The 13,248-nt window shown below is 34.0% G+C and overlaps 1 protein-coding gene across 1 annotated transcript in view; it reads left to right on the top strand.

The window, feature by feature from the left end:
• Window positions 1–2,287: 2,287 nt before the first annotated feature.
• The window catches only part of LOC141454745 (peroxidase-like), an 81,239-nt gene continuing 70,278 nt past the window's right edge, over window positions 2,288–13,248 (top strand). Inside the window, exon 1 of the mRNA XM_074129308.1 lies at window positions 2,288–2,430. The gene's annotated coding sequence lies outside the window, so the exon portion shown is untranslated. The remainder of the gene's footprint in view (window positions 2,431–13,248) is intronic.

Below are 13,248 nucleotides of genomic sequence, written 5' to 3'. Positions count from 1 at the left end.
TTTTTATATCTTATTGCCACACTCTGCTCAATCATCGTACATGTCGTTTCCAAGACAGATTTAGATTAATATTATTCAATCAGCATATTATAGTATGGTGAAGCGTTTTACAATCAAATTATGGCATTCACTCAGGGCTGAACGCTGTTTTGAGTGGTATAGTACTTCTATAAAATCTAATTTCAGATTAATCTAATCTGTTAATAATTTCAATTTATTTCCATGCCGTAGAATAGTTTTTATTTGGAATGAAAATGAATTTACTTTTTTTAAAAATAAAACATTATTATTATTATTACTAATTTCAAGCACTATACGAGGGTCGTTTGAAAAGTCCGTGCAAAGTCAGAGAGATAGCACCACTGGCGCGTATCGAGGTTATGTTTAGTAAGTAGCATCTCTTGGAACAACGCACACCAAGTTTCAGCCAGATCGGTCTATTTCTTTGTGTTTGGCATACGTTTGAATCGAGGAAGTCGAGTGATTTTCAAAAAATGGACGAAAAAGAATTTCGTGTGTAGATTAAACACTACTTTATGAAAGGCAAAACGCCTCAGGAGACTAAAGAGAAGCTTGATAAACATTATGGTGACTCTGCACCTTCGATTAGAACAGTATATAAGTGGTTTCAAAATTTTCGGAGTGGCCATATGGGCACAAGTGACGCTGAACGTTCTGGACGCCCTGTTGAGGTTACTACTCCAGAAATCATTGATAAAATCCATGATATTATGGTGATGGATGACAGAAGAGTGAAGGTGCGTGAGATTGCTAGTGCTGTGGGCATCTCGAATGAACGGGTACATAATATTTTTTATCAACATTTGGACATGACAAAGCTATCCGCAAGATGGGTGCCGCGATTGCTCACGCTTGACCAAAAACGAAATCGTGTGAAGTGTTGCAAGGATGGTTTGCAGCTGTTCCAGAAGAATCCGCGGGACTTTAAGCGTCGTTTCGTCACTGTGGATGAAACATGGATACATCACTACACTCCTGAGACCAAAGAACAATCTAAACAATGGGTTACCAAGGGGGAATCTGCGCCAAAAAAAAAGGCGAAGACCGTTCCTTCGGCCGGAAAGATTATGGCGACTGTCTTTTGGGATTCGCAAGGAATAATCCTCTCGACTATCTGGAAAAGGGTAAAACTATTACAGGTGCATATTATTCATCGTTATTGGACTGATTGAAAACCGAGCTGCAAGAAAAACGCCCACAATTGGCACACAAAAAAGTCCTTTTCCATCACGACAACGCACCAGCTCACACCTCAGCAGTTGTGGTCGCAAAATTAATGGAAATAGGGTTCCAACTCGTTTCACATCCCCCCTATTCTCCAGACTTGGCTCCCTCGGACTACTATTTCTTCCCCAATATGAAGAAATGGCTGGCGGGAAAAAGATTTTATTCAAACGAGGAGGTGATTGCAGAAACGAATGGCTATTTTTCAGACTTGGACAAATCCTATTATTCGGAAGGGATCAACAAACTAGAGCAGCGTTGGACGAAGTGTATAAGCCTAAAAGGAGACTATGTTGAAAAATAAAAAAGGTTTACCCCCAAAAATTAAGTAGTTTTTATTTTTGCACGGACTTTTCAAACGACCCTCGTAATTTCAAGCACTATAATTCAAAGTGCTTTCTTCAAGTGATTAAAATAAATAATTAATTATCAAGTTTATGAAATTTAAATTTATTCATGTTTATACGATCTCCAAACTCTGTAGAAAAAGCAATTGCCTTAAAACTAATAAAGAATGTTAATGGTGAATTTCAATCACTGCAATTATTACAATTCTAATCCACAAACTTTCCATAAAACGCTGAATTTCAAGGATAGGATTAACTCGTTAGTTAGCTCACTGGATTTCAACACAAATCTCCGGATGTACTTTCTAAATCCGCAAATATAATTGTTATCAAACATTTAACTATTTATACGTTTAATAAAATTTGACAGTTTGAGGGAAATTGATCCATCGAATTGGTACAACTGCGGTAAAGCGGAATGTTGCTTTTCAGGAATAATTGTATCTTGAAGTTGTTTAGCAGAACTTGTAGGATCCTATTTATGTAGCAGTACATTTGTCCTGAGACCAACTAGAAATTGAGGCCCTTACCTGTGGTAGTCTTTACTGTTCACTTGTTCACGTCAACTATAGTTAGATAGATAGATGATAAGTAAAATGTATAGCGGTTAGAGGGCGATATGGTAGGGGTTGCGTAAGTTTGACAACCAATGTTAACTCTGATCCCCCTCCAATTGCCTTAACTATATATACAAAAGAAGGGGTTTATTAGAAGAGTTTACCCGCGTACAAAATCTGCAAACGTTCTTACAATAATTCTAACTTTGCACGTGCTATCGCAGTCGCAACTTAAAACTGATTACTCTTGAGTCCTATTTTGAGGAAGGTACAATTCCAAGGTAAGTCCTATTTTTTTTTTTTTTTTGTAAAATAAGTATTCCCTTTATGTAAAGTTCGATTTTATTTTAAGCAACAGTTAAAACTATTTTTTCTCTTTAGAGAGCAAAAAAGTTATTTCTGGCAAGTTAATTAAAAAGAATAACGTATATATGTATCCGAATTCGTATTGACTCACAAGTGCAGTGAATGCAACAATTTTACGAATGAATACAAAGGTAATCAGTTATTTAAAATAAAAACTTTAAATTAAAAAAAAAGGAGTACGAATATCGGTCTAATATCCTTTATATTTTATAAAGAAAATGTTGAATATAAAGAAATAACTTTTGAATTTATAAATCTATTACTTGCAAAGTAACTTCAAATAGCTGTTGCAATTATTGTAAAGTCCAAGCTCTAAAAGCACTTAACTTCAAATCAAAAAAAGATGATTAAATAAGACAGGGAAGGGATTAGCTATGCGGTTAACGTACTGGACTCCCACGCGGAGGTCCCAGGTTCGAATCCAGCTGCTGACCCTTAGATTTTCTCTTCCTAGGAGCTTCTTACAGCTCACTGTCCGGTGATGGGACAGTGTTGTCTGTAACAAGATTACAATGTCCGAAGGCCGGCTGTGCACTGAAAAAAGCTCCGGGCGCCAATAACCTTAGATGTTGTCGCGCCTTAAACATTAAAAAAAAAGAAGATTTTTGTGGAATATCGAGGTGCGGTCATCAATAAAAACAACGTTTTTGCTTTGTACCAACGTTTCGGTAATTTTTACCACCTTCTTCATTGATGACCGCCCTTCGATATTCCCCAAACATCATCTATCAACAACGGTTGAAAAAAAAAAAAATGATTAAATAAGAACTTAGTTACTATTAAATCAATAGTGTATTTTTCTTTCTCCCATTTATTGTATTTCTATAACCGAGAATAACTATCCTAAACTGTAACATTTTTGCTGTTTCAACAGTAGCCCATGCAGTAAAATGTTTTGGTAAAAATTGATCTACTCGGATCTAAAGAAATACTTTAAGCTTGGTACTCTGTTTGCAGACAAATAGATCTTCAAGTTTTATTAGAAATATCCATAGACATCAAATTTGGACGTAAAGCTCACATGTAAAAAAAAATAAACGTAAATGCACCTAATTTTTCTGAAGAATTATTTATTCACTTTACCGTAAATTCCAAATTATGATTCATTGATCCAAAAATGAATATATTTTACAAAAACAGTTTATATTATTCTACAGCCCTGAAGATGACCCAGTCACTAGGTCGAAAACTTGGCAAAAGAAATTAGCAAAACAATATTATGACTGAAATTATGTATATTTCTTTCTTCGTTGCACATTCTCTTTGCGTGCCAATCTTATAATTGGAGCAGTTTTAGTGTTTTACGTGAAGGGAACTTTGTTTTTATTAGAGCTAATTTCAAAATAACTTGGATGTATAAATTACTTAAATGTGTTTTAATTAATTAAAAACATAAATGAATCAGCCTTTAAAATCACGAAATAAATTATAATTTTAAGATAATTGAATTGATATTCAGCTCCAACTCAAGTAGAAAGAAGTAGAAATTAAAAACAATAAAGAAAATTTAACTTACCTATGGTTAGAATAGCATTCAGTTATAAAAACATTTTGCGTTCAAGAAATTTTGTACGGAATGAAACGTTTACTAACTTCCGTTCCGTCTGTAATAAGTAGTAACTTTGAAGACCTACTGTTTTTCTGACCAAAAGATTCCTAAGTTGGAGAATGAGTTCTTTCGTAAGGATGCAAATTTTGGAATAACTCAAAGACAAAAAAAATAAGCAAATAAATGAATTAAAATGGAGCAACATGGTAGGACTTTTTAATTGTAAAAAAACAGAATAATTAGTCCAGCAATAATCCGCCTCATTTGTGGAAGGGCCCAATCTTGAGATGGGTATAACGAAGACATTAGTTCAGTAATGGTTTTTGTAACCAATGAAGGAACGGCGTATATTGCAAAATAACATCGTCACACAAAACTGCGCTGCTCTTTGGCTCTGGTCTTGGATTGATGCTATGATTTGAGTTTATTCTTGCTGAACTTCGATTCTATTTCTTGTTTATAACTTTTTGTCTGGAGTTTCAAGTATTAGGAAGCATTAACTTTTTCTGTTAAAAATTTCTGATGAAGTAATATTTTATAATTAACGCTCATAATTAATTTAATTTAATTACCTAACAAATATTATTTAGATATTTTATTAACTTCCTATAATTATTCAATTTTCACTTTCTTTATTCGCTAATAGTAAAAGGAGGTAGATATTGCGAGCGTACAGATTACGATTTTGTGCTTTCCGCTTCGTGATCCCCATGGTTTTAACAAATTGTCTATACTTGTATTGGATAAAGGACAGCATAACTTATAAAGCGAAAATTACAGTAAGTTAAAAATAGATATTTCCAACTGGATCCGGTAATAAGCTGAAATATTCCAGATCTTTGAGTTTAAAAAAAAAATCATTATATATTCTTTACACTTATTTTTATTATAATTTTTTGTAATTAACATTAATGTTCTTATTTTTCATTTTGAAGTATCCCCATTTAGTTAACATTCATGTAATTAATATTAAAAGTAATTCATTGACAAGTAATTGAAGAGCTTGGTGCAAAAAGGAGTTATCTACATTTTTTTTCAGAAAATGTGTTTAGTGGCGCCCCCTATTGTATGTTCAATTCTACATCTTTTGGTGCATAAACGAGTCTTTATGCAGACTCTTGTTTATTATTACTTATTCTCTAACCTCTAGGTTAGATTTGGAGCAAAAATGAGTTTTCTACTGCAGATAACTTTCTCTTGCTCCAAACAGAAAAGATGACGCCATCAATTAAACAAAGATTTTTTTATTAGGTTTATTTAATGTTTATATTAGGTAGATATTATTATTTTTCTTTTTAACAGGCATAATAATATATCTAACATTCGCTTCGACAAGACACAAAATGCCACTTAAAAGCTCAAAAACAAGAAATCTGTTCGACTAAAGTACTTAATATGTACTCGAAGTTTTACTGAAAATTTTGTGATTTTGGTGCAAAAAAAGAGAGTTAGCTGCAAAATAACTTTTGCTTATAGCAAGCTTAAAAAAATGCCCTAGAAAGTTCAAATTGAGAGCCCTAAATGACCCCATCACAATATATTAACTAATCCTTACAGCAGACACAACATAAGGAATACATCTTAAAGCATATTTGGGTTTTTGTCCCTACTAAAAATGTTTAAAAAACTGTAGATACTCCTTTTTGCACCAAGCTCTTCAATTAGAGTAATGTTTTCGCCAAGCGACGTTCGGGGTGAATTCGAGCTGTGGCGTTCATGTCGGATTGAGCATTACATTTAAATCAACCAGTGAAACCATTGGCTACTTCAATAATCAGACTTACATAATCTCAAGATAGAAATAAAAAAAACGTTAATAGTTTAAAATACTTTACTAAAATTATAGATTTTTTAAAAAAAAACTTTTTAAATGACGAGTTGTTGATTTAATAAGAGAGTCCAAGCGCTGAACGTTGAAAAAGCTTCCGAACCAGTGAAATGTTCTCTTCAGAATTCCATCAAAACAAGTTATGACAGCCATTGTGTTTAATAAACGGTAAAAAAAAAAAAAAATCGAGAGTAATTTTCGCCAGCTTCAATATACTCGTATGTTCATCTGGTAAAAGGTACTGTGCACATGAATCAAGTTAATATCCAGTGAAAATAGCGAACAATTTTACTCTTTCTTGATATTAGTACCAATTTCTGTCGCTAGCAATTCAGAACTCAGTATTCGCTAAACTCTGGACGGTTGATTTAAAAAAACAAAAACACATGCTTACATGTTTAAATTGACTTTGATTCTAAAAAAAAATTTAGCAGGTTCTGTTCAGAATTTCAAAATTATATTTGCGATAACTTTGGTTTGCTTTCATTAAAGAATATTGTAAAAATATTAATAAATTAAATTAAAAGTTCTTTTTTGATCGATTCAAGCAACCAATCAGCTTCTCTGCTGATACAAAATTGAATTTTTCGCTAATTACAAACCTAACATTGCGATATTTAGGAAAGGAATGTAATGCGACCATTATTGTTAATAGCGCAGTATTAAAGAATACTGTTTCTAAAGATTAGCAGATATAAATATAAAAAACAAAATATTAATAAGGTTTATGAGAGCATAACAAATAATTTACATATGTAAATTGCAACAGGATTATTGATATTAATGTCAATTGACAAAGTTTGGGTGGAACACAACGTTACAGAATATGTAGAATTATATGAACCGTTCACTGCACAACACGATTAACTCCATTAAACAAATACGTAAGTAGAAGAATGTGATGAAATAATGTTCATTGTTTTTTGAAATTCCTGTTTATAATATAAATTGCAAATAAATTTACCGTCATCATTCAGCAACTGCTTGAATTTGAGTTGAATTATTGCAACGATTTACATTAGAGCATTGGTATTAATCAAAAAGGCTTCTGAAATAACATTTATCATTCAATGACCAAACAAAATTGTCGTTTAATGGTGTTAATCTTTATTATGTAGGAAATTTATTATAAATATACAAAGCTATGAATCAAGTGCTTTGACAATTGAAATTAAGATATTTCAAAAAGGTGGAGTCAATCAATGTATGCACGTATAATTAATATTAGCTCATCGTATTTATTAAAAAACAAAATATGAAATAATTCATTATTAATTTTATACGAAAGACATTATTTAGGCCTAATACATTAGAATAAATTATCAAATAGAATATAAATGTAAGTAAAAAAAAAAGTAGTCACCAGTTTGCGTTAGGCGGTCACCATTTCGTGGCCTCTTACAATTGCAAGGTTACAAGGTGGTTTATACCTCAGTTCTTTAATACTCCAACGGTAGTAACCTGTACTTTGTGTAGTATTTCGTCACAAATAACTTTCATTACTTCTTTGTAATCAATTTAGATCTTGTTACTTAATTGAAAGTACTTCTAAAAACGTTCTTTGAGAAGATCGTTTTCAATTCTCTGACCTCTGATAATTGGCTAATTGTTGAATAAACAAATAAAATACCGTAAGCAAAATTTTAAAGATATATTATTTAAAAAGACATCTTAATTTTCGTTTATTAGGTCTTTTTTTTTTTTTATAGCTTTGAAGAAAATTGTTTGAGTTTTCAATGAACGCATCATTCTTCCAATAGCATTTTTCTAGTTTTGAATATCTGGAATGTCGAGTTCTCAGTGAATTTGTGTTCTAGTAAACTACTGGACGTGCAGTACTTCTTTTCGACCGGGAGTTGCTACCTGATATCCAAACTGGACTGGTTTACGTTAAAATAAGACTCAAAAAATTCTCATGGAACAGTTCAGGGCAGAAGTGTTTGAGAAGGAGTTAATAAGTTAGAAATAACTGCCTCAGTCGGCTATTCACTTGATGCTGTTTCCGATTTTGATGTGTAGGCTCTTAAGTCCAGCTTGAGTCCTGAATTACGCTCCTCCTCCTCGGTTATAAATATTGAGCGACGATTATTCTTATACGTTTTCGAAGAGTTTATTTTCACTTTCAATTATTAAATCAGTGTAAGGCTAGTTTAATGACCAAGTTAATAAAATGCTTTTGTTAGTGTCTGCGTTGAAAGAGGCAAACATTGTCATCGCCTAATTGTGTATCTTAGCGTTGTTCATGCTTTCAGAGCAATAGAACTTAAAGTCGGCTCCTGATGTGCCGCTCAGTACTGTACTAAATCTAAATCTCCCAGGAGTCTTGCCTAGAAAGTTCTTTCTTCTCTTGAGTAATGTTATTGAAGTGTGTAAATCTTTTTAAAGTTTTGTAAGTCCAGCGAACTTGATAATCAAGCAATCTATCTATCACAAACTTTCTATCCTCAAAGTTAAGTACATGTTATTTGTAACTCTCTGAAGTTGATGTATTGGTAAAAGCTTTGGGTTTACATCCGAATCTTTAAGATAAGTTTTACTGGTACCTACAAATTGTAGATTGGAAATATACAGTAGAAATAGGGGCTCAGAGATAGCTGACTTAGTCTAGAGTCTATAGCAGTGGTTCCCAACCTGTGGTTCGCAAGAACTAAAATATGGTCCGCGAAACACTTAAAACATTTTTAAAATAATAATATATTTATTTGACATGCGGCCGCGTGAGTGGAACGTCGAGCGAGCGTAGAGTGCCTAAAAACAAGTCCAGGAGTCGACTAAAAGCAATTGATGATGTGCGTGTCGCTTTGAGCAATCTCATGAATCCCAGGATTACCCATCTCTTGTTAAGAAAATGCAAGCTCAAAAAGCACATTACATAATATAACTGAAATCATAATCACAAAGTCAATGGAAGTTTATTTATTTATTTTGTAATTTACAATCTGTATACAATCAGTAAATGAGAAGATTATGATGAACTGAGCAGGAGGAGAGAAACTAACCAGCGGTAGCACTCTTTGTAGGAGAGAGGAGAATGTGAGGAGGAGAACACGAAGAGGAGAGAGGAGATATAAGAGAGTAATGATTTAGGTCTTCAGCCTACAAGGAAGTCGCGAGGCCACTGGCGATTCAGTCGGTGAGGAGTATTAGGGATGTCAGAGGAGGCGAGAGACAGTACAAGAGGATTGGAGCTAGTCAAGAGAGTAGTGGGAAATTTTTGGTATTTAGTCTTGGCGAGTTGGTCTATGAAGGGAATGTTGAGGTCGTAGTGAAGAGTGAGGTTAGTCACCGTAGAAAGGAGCGTCAGCTATCTTTCGAAGGAGTTTTGACTGAAATGTTTGTATTGTCCGTATGTTTGTAGGTTTGGCTGAACTCCACAGCTCTAGTCCATAAGTCCACATAGGTTTGAGGATAATGTTGTACGAGGGTCGTTTGAAAAGTCCGGGCAAAAATAAAAACTACTTAATTTTTTGGGGTAAACCTTTTTTATTTTTCAACATAGTCTCCTTTTAGGATTATACACTTCGTCCAACGCTGCTCTAGTTTGTTGATCCCTTCCGAATAATAGGATTTGTCCAAGTCTGAAAAATAGCCATTCGTTTCTGCAATCACCTCCTCGTTTGAATAAAATCTTTTTCCCGCCAGCCATTTCTTCATATTGGGGAAGAAATAGTAGTCCGAGGGAGCCAAGTCTGTAAATAGGGGGGATGTGAAACGAGTTGGAACCCTATTTCCATTAATTTTGCGACCACAACTGCTGAGGTGTGAGCTGGTGCGTTGTCGTGATGGAAAAGGACTTTTTTGTGGGTCAATCGTGGGCGTTTTTTTTGCAGCTCCGTTTTCAAACGGTCCAATAACGATGAATACTATGCACCTGTAATAGTTTTACCCTTTTCCAGATAGTCGATGAGTATTATTCCTTGCGAATTCCAAAAGACAGTCGCCATAATCTTTCCGGCCGAAGGTACGGTCTTCGCCTTTTTTGGCGCAGATTCCCCCTTGGTAACCCATTGTTTAGATTGTTCTTTGGTCTCAGAAGTGTAGTGATGTATCCATGTTTCATCCACAGTGACGAAACGACGCTTAAAGTCCTGCGGATTCTTCTGGAACAGCTGCAAACCGTCCTTGCAACACTTCACACGATTTCGTTTTTGGTCAAGCGTGAGCAATCGCGGCACCCATCTTGCGGATAGCTTTGCCATGTCCAAATGTTGATGCAAAATATTATATACCCGTTCATTCGAGATGCCCACAGCACTAGCAATCTCACGCACCTTCACTCTTCTATCATCCATCACCATATCATGGATTTTATCAATGATTTCTGGAGTAGTAACCTCAACAGGGCGTCCAGAACGTTCAGCGTCACTTGTGCCCATATGGCCACTCTGAAAATTTTGAAACCACTTATAAACTGTTCTAATCGAAGGTGCAGAGTCACCATAATGTTTATCAAGCTTCTCTTTAGTCTCCTGAGGCGTTTTGCCTTTCATAAAGTAGTGTTTAATCAACACACGAAATTCTTTTTCGTCCATTTTTTGAAAATCACTCGACTTCCTCGATTCAAACGAATGCTAAACACAAAGAAATAGACCGATCTGGCTGAAACTTGGTGTGTGTTCTTCCAAGAGAGGGAATGGATTAGCTATGAGGTTAGCATACTGGACTCCCACGCGGAGGTCCCGGGTTCGAATCCAGCAGCTGACCCTTAGATTTTCTCTTCCTAGGAGCTTCTTACAGCTCACTGTCCGGTGATGGACAGTGTTGTCTGTAACGAGAAAACACTGTCCGGAGGCCGGCAGTGCACTGGAAAAAGCTCCGGGCGCTAATGACCTCAGCTGTTGATGCGCCAAAAAAAAAAAAAAAAAAAAAAAAAAAAAAAAAAAAAAAAAAAAAAAAAAAAAAAAAAAAAAAAAAATAGACCGATATGGCTGAAACTTGGTGAGTGTTCTTCCAAGAGATGCTTCTAACTAAACATAACCTCGATACGCGCTAGTGGTGCTATCTCTCTGACTTTGCACGGACTTTTCAAACGACCCTCATATGTTAAACGTTTGAGTTCTAAGGGTAATTTGGAGCGTCGTCCAAGCAGTCTGTAAATAAGTTTCGCACGTTTTGTCAATGCTTGACTTTTAAGTCTAGTGTGTGGGTTCCACGTGAGTCGTTAGTCTATGTAGAGCCCAAGGTAGCGTACCAGATCTGTACAAGGAAGAGGATTGCTGTTTAAGAGGACAGGTGGACAGGAGCCCCGCCGTAGAGTAAACGTGGCGTGCTGGCATATCTGTGGGTTCATTTTTATTTTTAAAATCTAAAAGTAGTTTACTGTGATATTGAACCTTGTGGTCCCTGCTAACAAAAAAATATTAAAATGGTCCCTGGTCTTAAAAAGGTTGGGAACCACTGGTCTAGAGCAACTGCTGGCAAATTCTCTCTCAAAAACAGATCATTAATATTACCATTAATAAAAATATTTTTTCAGATAACTTTGAAAATAATGTATACTCTAGCGATAATTAATTTTGCTGTAATGTAATATATTCCAAATAATTAACTTCATTATAATTATAATTATACATAATTAGTTTTATAGGATGATGGGGCATTTTAACATAACGGAGACAATCCGGTTTTATCTTTTTAATATATATGGAGAAGTTGTCATTTTATCTTTAAGGAAATAGCGTTTATTTCTGACATGAGATTAATAGGAGCAAACCATCTCAAATCCAAATATAGAAGGGGAAAATATAGTAATATGTATTACTAGAAATATTAACCAAAAAATTGGACAGTAAATTAAATAAGTACATATATATTATTTTATGAGATATATGGTCCATCATCTCCAGACAGACAGCGACAGATATGTGCATGACTTAACAATGTTAAGAGTTCACGTTGCTCCACGCACGATCGTTATAACCTATACACCCATATATATAACAATAAAATGAGATAAAGAGACTTCTATATGGATTTCCAAATCAAGAAAGTGGTTTCCCTATATTATGTATGTAGTTTTCTTGTGTATGTATCTATTTCTTTTTTTTATGTACGTCTGTCTGTACACTTACTTATATTACTATCTATTGATATTTCTTTTATTAGATGTCTGTTAACCTTAACGCTGGCAATCTGACTGTCAATATGAATATATTTTTGAGTATTCATTTCTTTATACACACGCTTACATTATATTTATTATACGTTTAGTTAGGTATTACCAATTTGTTTCTCCTTTTTTATGGTATTCTCTCTTCCTATTTCTGAAAATTTGCAAATATGCACGCTTATTACTTGTTCAATTTGATAGTTTATGTACGTGTCTGCTAGCACATTCATTGCTTTATATAAAAGAATTCTGTTAGCTTGTATGGGCAGAAAAATCTAAATTTACAGAATGTTCGGTCATTTTGAAGAATTTAATTCGATTTAAGTGCTAATTAGTAGTTGTAATCATCTCAAGTCCTTTCAAAGGAAATTACAATTTAATATTTAGCTAGCGCTCCAACATCCGGCTCTAAAGAATGGATTTAGTGGTTCTATCAGCAAATAACTTCGCCACAATTTTGTTTTTACTAGATAATGGAAAAAGTTATTAAAACTAAATCTTTCCCAAATAAAGGGGGCATAAAAGTTTGTCGATGGCATGTTATTGACATTAAAATAGTCTTATATTAAATAAACCCTTTTTTTTAACAATTTCTTTCAAATTATAAAGTTACCCTATTTTATACTTCTTTAGATGTCCCAAATTCGTTTCGCCACTTATTCCTTTCCCTATCAGAGAGTTTAACATCTTCAATCCAATCTTCGAAGTGCTTTAGATAGATAGATAGTGTTTCGAATCTTCGAAGTACTTTAACTTTTGATTCAAACTACACCCGGCTTATTTGTTAACGCAGGCCAAATTTCTATTTCTTGAAAGCTACTAATTTTGTTAATGGATCACGGTCAAAGTATAAGCTTTTGCACTTATGCATAGATGAAGTATAGTATCTTATTTTCTTCGTAGACATTCCACCGTTAAACAGCCATAACTCTTTACGAAGCAAGTCGATATTAAAGGAATAATAAAATAATAAAATCTATATCTATTTGCCAGCTCTGCAAAGAAACCCATTAACCTAGTTCGAATAAACTGCAGACGCTATAGTTTGATTTTATTGGTTTCTTTTTAATAAAAAGATTAAAATTTTTATAAACCATCTTTTCTTTAAATTTAAATGTTTTATAAGATCTTTCTATGATATCTTTTTGTCCTTACGTAAGTAACATCAGCTCGATTCTAAAACTCTTTTAATTTCTGAAAGGATTCTGTTTTATTCTTTTTCTCTTCCTTCTTCGTAGAGATTTTAA

The sequence above is a fragment of the Rhodnius prolixus genome, unplaced genomic scaffold (assembly GCF_049639745.1).
Source record: "Rhodnius prolixus isolate KJV_2025 unplaced genomic scaffold, Rpr scaffold_9, whole genome shotgun sequence".
Lineage (NCBI taxonomy): Eukaryota > Metazoa > Arthropoda > Insecta > Hemiptera > Reduviidae > Rhodnius > Rhodnius prolixus.
The sequence above is the reverse complement of the archived record's forward strand: the minus strand, read 5'-3'. Positions and strand labels throughout refer to the sequence as shown.